Below are 13921 nucleotides of genomic sequence, written 5' to 3' on the forward strand. Positions count from 1 at the left end.
GTGACACTTGGGGCATGTTGTGGGGATTAATTTGGTTGCTCTCACATTGCATGACATGCCATGGTGTGTTGTGTGGCCGTGCCGGGGAGGGGTTGGGTGACATGGCACTGTTCTCATGTAGTATTTTGCAAGTGGGTATTCATTTCTGCAGCATGGAAGTGTGTCTTTTGATGACATTGCATTGGTGGTGTTTGTGTAGGTAGGGATGGACACATTGTGACACTTCCACATGAACAATCTCAGGCTGCTATGGTTCTGACAGTTGACTGTCCCTTTGTTCGTCATAATTGTCAGGTCGAGTCATCATGGCTTATCAGATGGTATGTGCCAGGGCTGTGTGCACTCCACAGGGGTGTGATTTCTATGTGAAGTAATTAGCCACCAGCTGCGTACGGGCTGCCTCACCCCATGCCCTTTCCCCTCCCATGCGCAGCGGGCGTGCATGTGGTTGGGGATGTGGGGGCACCACCATGTCCACAGCCAGGCCCCGGCGTGTTGCAACATTGTGCAGGACACATGCTGCCACTATGATCCTGCACAATACTGGGGGCGCATATAACAGCTGCCCGCTAGAACGGTCAAGGGAGCGAAAGCATGACTTGAGCACTCCGAATGTGCGCTCCACTATGCCCCGGGTTGCAATATGGGCTTTGTTGTATCTTACCTCGGGAGGCGTGATGGGGTTCCGAATTGGCGTCATCATGTGGGTGCTCAGAGGGTAGGCACTGTCCCCTGGTGAGGAGGTGATGGGTATCATTAGTGGGGTAGTAACATAACTCTGCATCTCACATGCATGCATGTGCAGTGGCATTCATACTCACCAAGCAGCCTTGTATCGCCATGCCGCCCAGCTTCTAGGTACCGGCTTAGGGTAGACATTCGGTAAATGAAGCTGTCGTGGGTGGACCCTGGATAGTTGGCACATACTGAGGTGATGATTCCCTTGGCATTACATACTACCTGCACGTTAATGGAATGCCAGTGCTTGCGGTTCCTATAGATGTGCTCAGATGCCCTGGGGGGACGTAGTGCCACATGGGTGCAGTCAATGGCACCTAGCACTTTGGGGAATTGTGCCACACCGTAGAAATCCAGGGCGGCAGCCTGCCTTTCTGCAGGTGTCCTGGGCAGGTATATGTGCCTGCGGACTGATGGGCGTGCAGTGATGATGTTCAAGACCTGGTGTAGGCAGCGTGACTGCGTGGCCTGTGTCACCCCACCCACTATGGCACTTGTCCGCTGAAATGATCCTGTGGCCAAGAAGTGCAGTACATTAAGGACCTTCTCCAGGGGGCTGAGTGCTTGGGAGAACAGGGTGGGTGATGTGAGGTCATCCTCCCACTCACTGACCAGGTCCAGTATTATGTGTGGTGGAAACCTGTACCTCCCATACACCTGGTCATCAGGCATCCCAAAAAGGCTGGTTCTGGGAGTGAAAATTCGGGCCCTCACTATCCTCCTCCTCCTCCTTTGGTAACCCACGGCCACTGCTGCTAGGAACGGTATATTCATCCTGGCGTCTGAGCTTGTTTGTTCCTTGTGCGCACTTTTATGCTGTGTGGGTCGACGTACGCCTGCTTCATGCTGGCGTACGTGTTTCAGGATTGGACAATTTATTTTTCGGCGCGTTGTAGGCGACCGTGTGAATCTTCCCGCCCACCCCAGGAATACACGTAACACACCCTCCCAGGCCCAGTCGCGAGTAAATATTCCCGCCCACCCCTCGAATACACATACCCCACTCTCACAGGCCCAGTCATGTGTGGAAGTTCACACGCACCCCGAAATACACGTACCCTGCAAAATCGCGTGTGAAACTTGACACGCACCCCGAAATACACGTACCCAGGGCAATCGCGTGTGGAAATTCCCGCGAACCCCGGAATACACGTAGCCTGCTGGTATTGCGTGTGAAAGTTCACGCTGACCCATAATACACGTACCCTGATGGTATCGCATGGGAGACTACCCGCGCACCCCAGGAATACACGTACCCAGGCAAATCGCACAGCTGGGGGGTGGGGGTGCAGGGGGACATGAGTTGGACATGAGTGGGGGGCTGGTGGAGGGTGCCCCTGCACTGCTGGGGGGTGGGTGTGCTGGGAGACATGAGTGGGGGGCTGGTGGAGGGTGCCCTGCACTGCTGGGGGGTGGGGGTGCTGGGAGATATGTGTGGGGGCCTGGTGGAGGGTGCCCTGTACTGCTGGGGGGTGGGGGTGGTGGGAGACATGAGTGGGGGCCTGGTGGAGGGTGCCCCTGGATGCTGGGGGGTGGTGGGAGACATGAGTGGGGGGCTGGTGGAGGGTGCCCCTGACTGGTGGGGGGTGGGGGTGCTGGGAGACATGAGTGGGGGCCTGGTGGAGGGTGCCCTGCACTGCTGGGGGGTGGGGGTGCAGGGGGACATGAGTGGGGGACTGGTGGAGGGTGCCCCTGGATGCTAGGGGGTGGGGGTGATGGGAGACATGAGTTGGACATGAGTGGGGGCCTGGTGGAGGGTGCCCTGCACTGCTGGGGGGTGGGGGTGGTGGGAGACATGAGTTGGACATGAGTGGGGGCCTGGTGGAGGGTGCCCTGCACTGCTGGGGGGTGGGGGTGGTGGGAGACATGAGTGGGGGCCTGGTGGAGGGTGCCCCTGGATGCTGGGGGGTGAGGGTGCAGGGGAACATCAGTTGGACATGAGTGGGGGGCTGGTGGAGGGTGCCCTGCACTGCTGGGGGGTGGGGGTGGTGGGAGACATGTGTGGGGGCCTGGTGGAGGGTGCCCTGCACTGCTGGGGGGTGGGGGTGCTGGGAGACATGAGTGGGGGCTGGTGGAGGGTGCCCTGCACTGCTGGGGGGTGGGGGTGCTGGGAGACATGTGTGGGGGCCTGGTGGAGGGTGCCCTGCACTGCTGGGCCGTGGGGGTGGTGGGAGACATGTGTGGGGGCCTGGTGGAGGGTGCCCCTGGATGCTGGGGGGTGGGGGTGGTGGGAGACATGAGTGGGGGGCTGGTGGAGGGTGTCCTGCACTGCTGGGGGGTGGGGGTGCTGGGAGACATGAGTGGGGGGCTGGTGGAGTGTGACCTGCACTGCTGGGGGGTGGGGGTGCTGGGAGACATGTGTGGGGGCCTGGTGGAGGGTGCCCTGCACTGCTGGGGGGTGGGGGTGGTGGGAGACATGATTGGGGGCCTGGTGGAGGGTGCCCCTGGATGCTGGGGGGTGGGGGCGGTGGGAGACATGAGAGGGGGGCTGGTGGAGGGTGCCCCTGACTGGTGGGGGGTGGGGGTGCTGGGAGACATGAGTGGGGGCCTGGTGGAGGGTGCCCCTGCACTGCTGGGGGGTGGCAGTGCAGTGGGACATGAGTGGGGGCCTGGTGGAGGGTGCCCCTGGATGCTTGTGGGTGGGGGTGCAGGGGGACATGAGTGGGGGCCTGGTGGAGGGTGCCCTGCACTGCTGGGGGGTTAGGGTGCAGGGGGGCATGTGTGGGGGCCTGGTGGAGGATGCCCCTGCACTGCTGGGCGGTGGGGGTGGTGGGAGACATGAGTGGGGGGCTGGTGGAGGGTGCCCTGCACTGCTGGGGGGTGGGGGTGCTGGGAGACATGTGTGGGGGCCTGGTGGAGGGTGCCCTGCACTGCTGGGGGGTGGGGGTGGTGGGAGACATGATGTGGGGCCTAGTGGAGGGTGCCCCTGGATGCTGGGGGGTGGGGGTGATGGGAGACATGAGTTGGACATGAGTGGGGGCCTGGTGGAGGGAGCCCTGCACTGCTGGGGGGTGGGGGTGGTGGGAGACATGAATGGGGGCCTGGTGGAGGGTGCCCCTGGATGCTGGGGGGTGGGGGTGATGGGAGACATGAGTGGGGGGCTGGTGGAGGGTGCCCTGCACTGCTGGGGGTTGGGGGTGCTGGGAGACATGTGTGGGGGCCTGGTGGAGGGTGCCCTGCACTGCTGGGAGGTGGGGGTGCAGGGGGACATGAGTGTGGGCCTGGTGGAGGGTGCCCCTGGATGCTGGGGGGTGGGGGTGGTGGGAGACATGTGTGGGGGCCTGGTGGAGGGTGCCCTGCACTGCTGGGAGGTGGGGGTGCAGGGGGACATGAGTGTGGGCCTGGTGGAGGGTGCCCCTGGATGCTGGGGGGTGGGGATGGTGGGAGACATGATTGGGGGCCTGGTGGAGGGTGCCCCTGGATGCTGGGGGGTGGGGGTGGTGGGAGACATGAGTGGGGGGCTGGTGGAGGGTGCCCCTGACTGGTGGGGGGTGGGGGTGCTGGGAGACATGAGTGGGGGCCTGGTGGAGGGTGCACTGCACTGCTGGGGGGTGGCAGTGCAGGGGGACATGAGTGGGGGCCTGGTGGAGGGTGCCACTGGATGCTTGTGGGTGGGGGTGCAGGGGGACATGAGTGGGGGCCTGGTGGAGGGTGCCCTGCACTGCTGGGGGGTTAGGGTGCAGGGGGACATGTGTGGGGGCCTGGTGGAGGATGCCCCTGCACTGCTGGGCGGTGGGGGTGGTGGGAGACATGAGTGGGGGGCTGGTGGAGGGTGCCCTGCACTGCTGGGGGGTGGGGGTGCTGGGAGACATGTGTGGGGGCCTGGTGGAGGGTGCCCTGCACTGCTGGGGGGTGGGGGTGGTGGGAGACATGAGGTGGGGCCTAGTGGAGGGTGCCCCTGGATGCTGGGGGGTGGGGGTGATGGGAGACATGAGTTGGACATGAGTGGGGGCCTGGTGGAGGGTGCCCTGCACTGCTGGGGGGTGGGGGTGGTGGGAGACATGAGTGGGGGCCTGGTGGAGGGTGCCCCTGGATGCTGTGGGGTGGGGGTGCAGGGGGACATGAGTTGGACATGAGTGGGGGGCTGGTGGAGGGTGCCCTGCACTGCTGGGGGGTGGGGGTGCTGGGAGACATGTGTGGGGGCCTGGTGGAGGGTGCCCTGCACTGCTGGGAGGTGGTGGTGCAGGGGGACATGAGTGTGGGCCTGGTGGAGGGTGCCCCTGGATGCTGGGGGGTGGGGGTTGGTGGGAGACATGTGTGGGGGCCTGGTGGAGGGTACCCTGCACTGCTGGGGGGTGGGGGTGGTGGGAGACATGTGTGGGGGCCTGGTGGAGGGTGCCCTGCACTACTGGGGGGTGAGAGTGCTGGGAGACATGAGTGGGGGGCTGGTGGAGGGTGCCCTGCACTGCTGGGGGGTGGGGGTGCTGGGAGACATGTGTGGGGGCCTGGTGGAGGGTGCCCTGCACTGCTGGGGGGGTGGGGGTGGTGGGAGACATGAGTGGGGGCCTGGTGGAGGGTGCCCCTGGATGCTGGGGGGTGGGGGTGATGGGAGACATGAGTTGGACATGAGTGGGGGCCTGGTGGAGGGTGCCCTGCACTGCTGGGGGGTGGGAGCGCTGGGAGACATGTGTGGGGGCCTGGTGGATGGTGCCCTGCACTGCTGGGGGGTGGGGGTGGTGGGAGACATGAGTGGGGGCCTGGTGGAGGGTGCCCCTGGATGCTGGGGGGTGGGGGTGGTGGGAGACATGTGTGGGGGCCTGGTGGAGGGTGCGCTGCACTGCTGGGGGGTGGGGGTGCAGGGGTACATGTGTGGGGGCCTGGTGGAGGGTGCCCCTGGATTCTTGTGGGTGGGGGTGCAGGGGGACATGAGTGGGGGCCTGGTGGAGGGTGCCCTGCACTGCTGGGGGGTGGGGGTGGTGGGAGACATGAGTGGGGGCCTGGTGGAGGGTGCCCCTGGATGCTGGGGGGTGGGGGTGGTGGGAGACATGAGTGGGGGGCTGGTGGAGGGTGCCCTGCACTGCTGGGGGTTGGGGGTGCAGGGGGACATGAGTGGGGGCCTGGTGGAGGCTGCCCCTGCACTGCTGGGGGGTGGGGGTGGTGGGAGACATGAGTGGGGGCCTGGTGGAGGCTGCCCCTGCACTGCTGGGGGGTGAGAGTGCTGGGAGACATGAGTGGGGGGCTGGTGGAGGGTGCCCTGCACTGCTGGGGGGTGGGGGTGCTGGGAGACATGTGTGGGGGCCTGGTGGAGGGTGCCCTGCACTGCTGGGAGGTGGTGGTGCAAGGGGACATGAGTGTGGGCCTGGTGGAGGGTGCCCCTGGATGCTGGGGGGTGGGGGTGGTGGGAGACATGTGTGGGGGCCTGGTGGAGGGTGCCCTGCACTGCTGGGGGGTGGGGGTGGTGGGAGACATGTGTGGGGGCCTGGTGGAGGGTGCCCTGCACTACTGGGGGGTGAGAGTGCTGGGAGACATGAGTGGGGGGCTGGTGGAGGGTGCCCTGCACTGCTGGGGGGTGGGGGTGCTGGGAGACATGTGTGGGGGCCTGGTGGAGGGTGCCCTGCACTGCTGGGGGGTGGGGGTGGTGGGAGACATGAGTGGGGGCCTGGTGGAGGGTGCCCCTGGATGCTGGGGGGTGGGGGTGATGGGAGACATGAGTTGGACATGAGTGGGGGCCTGGTGGAGGGTGCCCTGCACTGCTGGGGGGTGGGGGCGCTGGGAGACATGTGTGGGGGCCTGGTGGATGGTGCCCTGCACTGCTGGGGGGTGGGTGTGGTGGGAGACATGAGTGGGGGCCTGGTGGAGGGTGCCCCTGGATGCTGGGGGGTGGGGGTGGTGGGAGACATGTGTGGGGGCCTGGTGGAGGGTGCGCTGCACTGCTGGGGGGTGGGGGTGCAGGGGTACATGAGTGGGGGCCTGGTGGAGGGTGCCCCTGGATTCTTGTGGGTGGGGGTGCAGGGGGACATGAGTGGGGGCCTGGTGGAGGGTGCCCTGCACTGCTGGGGGGTGGGGGTGGTGGGAGACATGAGTGGGGGCCTGGTGGAGGGTGCCCCTGGATGCTGGGGGGTGGGGGTGGTGGGAGACATGAGTGGGGGGCTGGTGGAGGGTGCCCTGCACTGCTGGGGGTTGGGGGTGCAGGGGGACATGAGTGGGGGCCTGGTGGAGGCTGCCCCTGCACTGCTGGGGGGTGGGGGTGGTGGGAGACATGAGTGGGGGCCTGGTGGAGGCTGCCCCTGCACTGCTGGGGGGTGTGAGTGCTGGGAGACATGAGTGGGGGGCTGGTGGAGGGTGCCCTGCACTGCTGGGGGGTGGGGGTGCTGGGAGACATGTGTGGGGGCCTGGCGGAGGGTGCCCTGCACTGCTGGGGGGTGGGGGTGGTGGGAGACATGAGTGGGGGCCTGGTGGAGGGTGCCCCTGGATGCTGGGGGTGATGGGAGACATGAGTTGGACATGAGTGGGGGCCTGGTGGAGGGTGCCCTGCACTGCTGGGGGTTGGGGGCGCTGGGAGACATGTGTGGGGGCCTGGTGGAGGGTGCCCTGCACTGCTGGGCGGTGGGGGTGGTGGGAGACATGAGTGGGGGCCTGGTGGAGGGTGCCCATGGATGCTGGGGGGTGGGGGTGGTGGGAGACATGTGTGGGGGCCTGGTGGAGGGTGCGCAGCACTGCTGGGGGGTGGGGGTGCAGGGGTACATGAGTGGGGGCCTGGTGGAGGGTGCCCCTGGATGCTTGTGGGTGGGGGTGCAGGGGGACATGAGTGGGGGCCTGGTGGAGGGTGCCCTGCACTGCTGGGGGGTGGGGGTGGTGGGAGACATGAGTGGGGGCCTGGTGGAGGGTGCCCCTGGATGCTGGGGGGTAGGGGTGGTGGGAGACATGAGTGGGGGGCTGGTGGAGGGTGCCCTGCACTGCTGGGGGTTGGGGTGCAGGGGGACATGAGTGGGGGCCTGGTGGAGGCTGCCCCTGCACTGCTGGGGGGTGGGGGTGGTGGGAGACATGAGTGGGGGCCTGGTGGAGGGTGCCCTGCACTGCTGGGGGTTGGGGGTGCAGGGAGACATGAGTGGGGGCCTGGTGGAGGCTGCCCCTGCACTGCTGGGGGGTGGGGGTGCAGGGAGACATGAGTGGGGGCCTGGTGGAGGGTGCCCCTGCACTGCTGGTGGGTGGGGGTGATGGGAGACATGAGTTGGACATGAGTGGGGGCCTGGTGGAGGGTGCCTCTGCACTGCTGGGGGGTGGGGGTGATGGGAGACATGAGTGGGGGCCTGGTGGAGGCTGCCCCTGCACTGCTGGGGGTTGGGGGTGCAGGGAGACATGAGTGGGGGCCTGGTGGAGGGTGCCCCTGGATGCTGGGGGGTGGGGGTGATGGGAGACATGAGTGGGGGCCTGGTGGAGGGTGCCCCTGCACTGCTGGGGGGTGGGGGTGATGGGAGACATGTGTGGGGGCCTGGTGGAGGGTGCCCTGCACTGCTGGGGCGTGGGGGTGGTGGGAGACATGAGGTGGGGCCTAGTGGAGGGTGCCCCTGGATGCTGGGGGGTGGGGGTGATGGGAGACATGAGTTGGACATGAGTGGGGGCCTGGTGGAGGGTGCCCTGCACTGCTGGGGGGTGGGGGTGGTGGGAGACATGAGTGGGGGCCTGGTGGAGGGTGCCCCTGGATGCTGTGGGGTGGGGGTGCAGGGGGACATGAGTTGGACATGAGTGGGGGGCTGGTGGAGGGTGCCCTGCACTGCTGGGGGGTGGGGGTGCTGGGAGACATGTGTGGGGGCCTGGTGGAGGGTGCCCTGCACTGCTGGGAGGTGGTGGTGCAGGGGGACATGAGTGTGGGCCTGGTGGAGGGTGCCCCTGGATGCTGGGGGGTGGGGGTGGTGGGAGACATGTGTGGGGGCCTGGTGGAGGGTGCCCTGCACTGCTGGGGGGTGGGGGTGGTGGGAGACATGTGTGGGGGCCTGGTGGAGGGTGCCCTGCACTACTGGGGGGTGAGAGTGCTGGGAGACATGAGTGGGGGGCTGGTGGAGGGTGCCCTGCACTGCTGGGGGGTGGGGGTGCTGGGAGACATGTGTGGGGGCCTGGTGGAGGGTGCCCTGCACTGCTGGGGGGTGGGGGTGGTGGGAGACATGAGTGGGGGCCTGGTGGAGGGTGCCCCTGGATGCTGGGGGGTGGGAGTGATGGGAGACATGAGTTGGACATGAGTGGGGGCCTGCTGGAGGGTGCCCTGCACTGCTGGGGGGTGGGGGCGCTGGGAGACATGTGTGGGGGCCTGGTGGAGGGTGCCCTGCACTGCTGGGGGGGTGGGGGTGGTGGGAGACATGAGTGGGGGCCTGGTGGAGGGTGCCCCTGGATGCTGGGGGGTGGGGGTGATGGGAGACATGTGTGGGGGCCTGGTGGAGGGTGCGCTGCACTGCTGGGGGTGGGGGTGCAGGGGTACATGAGTGGGGGCCTGGTGGAGGGTGCCCCTGGATTCTTGTGGGTGGGGGTGCAGGGGGACATGAGTGGGGGCCTGGTGGAGGGTGCCCTGCACTGCTGGGGGGTGGGGGTGGTGGGAGACATGAGTGGGGGCCTGGTGGAGGGTGCCCCTGGATGCTGGGGGGTGGGGGTGGTGGGAGACATGAGTGGGGGGCTGGTGGAGGGTGCCCTGCACTGCTGGGGGTTGGGGGTGCAGGGGGACATGAGTGGGGGCCTGGTGGAGGCTGCCCCTGCACTGCTGGGGGTGGGGGTGGTGGGAGACATGAGTGGGGGCCTGGTGGAGGCTGCCCCTGCACTGCTGGGGGGTGAGAGTGCTGGGAGACATGAGTGGGGGGCTGGTGGAGGGTGCCCTGCACTGCTGGGGGGTGGGGGTGCTGGGAGACATGTGTGGGGGCCTGGTGGAGGGTGCCCCTGGATGCTGGGGGGTGGGGGTGATGGGAGACATGAGTTGGACATGAGTGGGGGCCTGGTGGAGGGTGCCCTGCACTGCTGGGGGGTGGGGGCGCTGGGAGACATGTGTGGGGGCCTGGTGGAGGGTGCCCTGCACTGCTGGGGGGTGGGGGTGGTGGGAGACATGAGTGGGGGCCTGGTGGAGGGTGCCCCTGGATGCTGGGGGGTGGGGGTGGTGGGAGACATGTGTGGGGGCCTGGTGGAGGGTGCGCTGCACTGCTGGGGTGTGGGGGTGCAGGGGTACATGAGTGGGGGCCTGGTGGAGGGTGCCCCTGGATTCTTGTGGGTGGGGGTGCAGGGGGACATGAGTGGGGGCCTGGTGGAGGGTGCCCTGCACTGCTGGGGGGTGGGGGTGGTGGGAGACATGAGTGGGGGCCTGGTGGAGGGTGCCCCTGGATGCTGGGGGGTGGGGGTGGTGGGAGACATGAGTGGGGGGCTGGTGGAGGGTGCCCTGCACTGCTGGGGGTTGGGGGTGCAGGGGGACATGAGTGGGGGCCTGGTGGAGGCTGCCCCTGCACTGCTGGGGGGTGGGGGTGGTGGGAGACATGAGTGGGGGCCTGGTGGAGGGTGCCCTGCACTGCTGGGGGTTGGGGGTGCAGGGAGACATGAGTGGGGGCCTGGTGGAGGCTGCCCCTGCACTGCTGGGGGGTGGGGGTGCAGGGAGACATGAGTGGGGGCCTGGTGGAGGGTGCCCCTGCACTGCTGGTGGGTGGGGGTGATGGGAGACATGAGTTGGACATGAGTGGGGGCCTGGTGGAGGGTGCCTCTGCACTGCTGGGGGGTGGGGGTGATGGGAGACATGAGTGGGGGCCTGGTGGAGGCTGCCCCTGCACTGCTGGGGGTTGGGGGTGCAGGGAGACATGAGTGGGGGCCTGGTGGAGGGTGCCCCTGGATGCTGGGGGGTGGAGGTGATGGGAGACATGAGTGGGGGCCTGGTGGAGGGTGCCCCTGCACTGCTGGGGGGTGGGGGTGATGGGAGACATGAGTGGGGGCCTGGTGGAGGCTGCCCTGCACTGCTGGGGGGTGGGGTTGGTGGGAGACATGAGTTGGACATGAGTGGGGGCCTGGTGGTGGGTGCCCCTGTGGGCTGGGGGTGCAGGGGGACATGCGTTGGTGGGCAGTAGTGCAAGGTGACATGTGGGTTGGCTGGGGGGCATGGGCATGGTGGATGGGCTGCCTGCGGGTCATGTGCAGGGTAGTCCCCTGTGGTGTGGGCCGCCTGCAGGGGCCGTGGAGGGTGTAGAGGGAACACCTGGGAGGACCCACACGTGCAGTTCACGTGTGGTGCTCCCCCAGCACCCGTGGAATACACGTACCCTGATGGAATCACGTGTGATACTTCCTGCGCACCCTTGAAATACACGTACCCTGCTGCTTTTGCGTGTGATACTTCCCGCGCACCCCTGGAATACACGTACTCTGCTGCTTTGGCTTCTGATACTTCCCTCGCACCCCTGGAATACACGTACCCTGATGGAAATGCGTGTGATACTTCCTGCGCACCCCTGAAATACACGTACCCTGCTGCTTTTGCGTGTGATACTTCCTGCGCACCCCTGGAATACACGTACCCTGCTGCTTTTGCGTGTGATACTTCCCGCGCACCCCTGGAATACACGTACCCTGATGGAATCGCGTGTGATACTTCCCGCGCACCCCTGAAATGCATGTACCCTGCTGTTTTTGCGTGTGATACTTCCCGCGCACCCCTGGAATACACGTTCCCTGATGGAATCGCGTGTGTTACTTCCCACGCACCCCTGATGTACACGTACCCAGGACAATCGTGTGTAGAACTTCGCGCGAACCAATGAAATACATGTTCCCCGCTTGGCGTTTGCTGTTTGGCAGCCCTGTGAACTGGTCCAGGGTTAGCGCAGCCCTTTGCAATGATTTGGGAATTTTGGAGGCTTTTCCTTGCGCGAGGGCGTTCTTGGGGGCGTAACTGGCGCTGCTGCAGGGTCGCTGCGCCACTCTGCGCCACAGCAGGTTTCGGAGGCTAAAATCCATGAATACGCTGTGCGCGCAAATCGATTTTAGCGCACGCGGCTGGCGCAGACATTCGCACGCGCACACTGTGCGCCAGCCGTGTGCGCCACTTTTGTGCGAAATTCTATGAATTACCCTGTCAGTTCGGTATAAAGAGTCCCTAAACACACTAAACAAGTTTCCTTTTTTAGAAGAGGGAAAACTGTTGATTCTACACTGCTAACTGCATTCAGTATGGAGCTCATTTTCTTTAATTTTATAATTTGGCAACAGAGAGGCGTTACGAGTTTACATACACTTAGGCCGTTTCCCGACTACAAAAGTTCATCATTTGCACGGCAGAGGGCAAAAGTAGAGGGCAAAAGGCGACGTACACACATGTATGCCGCCTTTTCCCCTGCACATTTGCAAAGTGAGCAAACACTGCCTGGCATACTTGCGTTTACTTTTTGTTGTGAGCGCCGTTTGCCATGCTTGCATTTACAATTAAACACTGCCTGATATGCTCGCATGTCAGAAACCGTTTAATTTTTGGGTGAAAACTGCTTACCATTCGAGCATGGTAAGCAGTATTCACAATTACAGATAAACGTTGTGCGACATGCGAAAATGTCAGGCAGCGTTTAATTGTATTTGTAAACGCTGCCATGGCAGGCAGCATGTACAATAGATCTCTATTAGGGCTTCCTACATTATGCTGATGCATAAAGCAGGGGGTCCCCATAGGGATCTCCAGAATTTGCACCTGCATGAAAATCCATGCCGGCACAAATGCTGGAGCATTTGTATGGGAGGGAGGAAAGAAAGTGGTTGCATGCCTCTATACAATTGATTTAATATGTAACATGGCGTAAATGGCTTACTCAAGGCTTTTATGCCTTCCATTTATGGTAAGCCACAATAGAACATGAGCTCCTAAGCATTTCGTCAAAAAACGTTACCTTAGCTTGCCTAGATACACACACTTTGAAATAATTTTCCATCCATCTCATCATATACCACTTGGTGAACCTTTGACTGCCTTGCAACCTGTTATGCCATTCACCCATTTCCCATCCCCTGAAGTTTTACAAACCTGTATATTTTATTTGGGTTAAACACCATTAAGGTACAGGTTACCCCTACTTTACACAATCCAATTCTTAGAGCATACATAAATACATGTAGTTGTTGCTTTTCCCATCTGTTTGTTATGTGATCCAGATTAGAGTTGGTAAGACCGAGAATTCATGGATAGAGCTGAGCTAGCAGGATCTGGCTTGGCTCTAACAGCTAAACACGAGGCTGGCCAGCAAACAGCCCATAACCGATGCCCTAACTCCCTACTACTTACAACACAAGTCCCAAACCTGTCATTTAACACCTGAGTCCCTGCAACTCAAAACCCACGCTTAAAAACCTGCTCCCCACCCCTCGCAACACACATAGCTGTCAAGTAGCCCCATATCATGCATCACACCGTAAGCCAGTATTTACCATAAAATGCCCATGTGGCATTTACTATGTTGGCTAGACCACATGAAAGGTCAAGACAAGATGGAACAAACACTGCTCCAATGTTTGTACCAGCAACCAGAGGTCATCAGCGGCAGGACACTTTACCGAAGCATGGCATAACGTCGCCCAAATTAGGTTTTAGGTCCTGGAGACAATCGAGGACAAGAAGAATAACACTGACATTGAACATATGCTGGAACAAAAAGAAACATTGTGGATAGATCTGTTGGACTCCTTGGAACCTTTGGGTATGAATGAGGAACAAGACCTTTCTTGCTTTATCTGATTTCTGAAAAAGCAATAATACAAACCTGTGTCTGTGCACTTAAATATCTTTTTAATAGGCATGTATATTAAGCTTTGAATTCTTTTCCATTGGTTCTCATCCGCACAAATGGACAGTTATTGAGATCCTGTGTCACGATATACTCTAGTTCTTCTATGATAATTGTTCCACCATGTGAGATTATAATATTTTGTCTACAGATGTTGTCCTTGAAGAAGGACGTTTGGTCTGAAAATGCATTGGACATTTTCCAATTTGTGTACTCATTTAAAATTATATACTTTTTACATTTACAGAATGTTGTTGAAAATTGTTTCCTGTAGCGACAAGAATGGAACTACCAGAAAATGTGAAATGCCATAAACAAGCAAATACTTTGCACTACTTTGGAAACACTAGCAGATATGGAAATAAGCTAACAGCTTGTCTTGGATTAAGGCACAGCATTAACTGACTTATGACGGAGGTGGGGCTTTCAGGTACTGCTGCAAATGGCCCATCCACTTTTTA

General features: G+C 62.3%; 1 protein-coding gene across 2 annotated transcripts in view; it reads right to left on the bottom strand.

Moving 5' to 3' along the window:
• The window catches only part of ANKRD29 (ankyrin repeat domain 29), a 574113-nt gene that overhangs the window by 203979 nt on the left and 356213 nt on the right, over positions 1 to 13921 (bottom strand). The window lies entirely within an intron of this gene.

The sequence above is a fragment of the Ambystoma mexicanum genome, chromosome 5q, assembly GCF_040938575.1.
Source record: "Ambystoma mexicanum isolate Mex_15411 chromosome 5q, UKY_AmexF1_1, whole genome shotgun sequence".
Classification (NCBI taxonomy): domain Eukaryota; kingdom Metazoa; phylum Chordata; class Amphibia; order Caudata; family Ambystomatidae; genus Ambystoma; species Ambystoma mexicanum.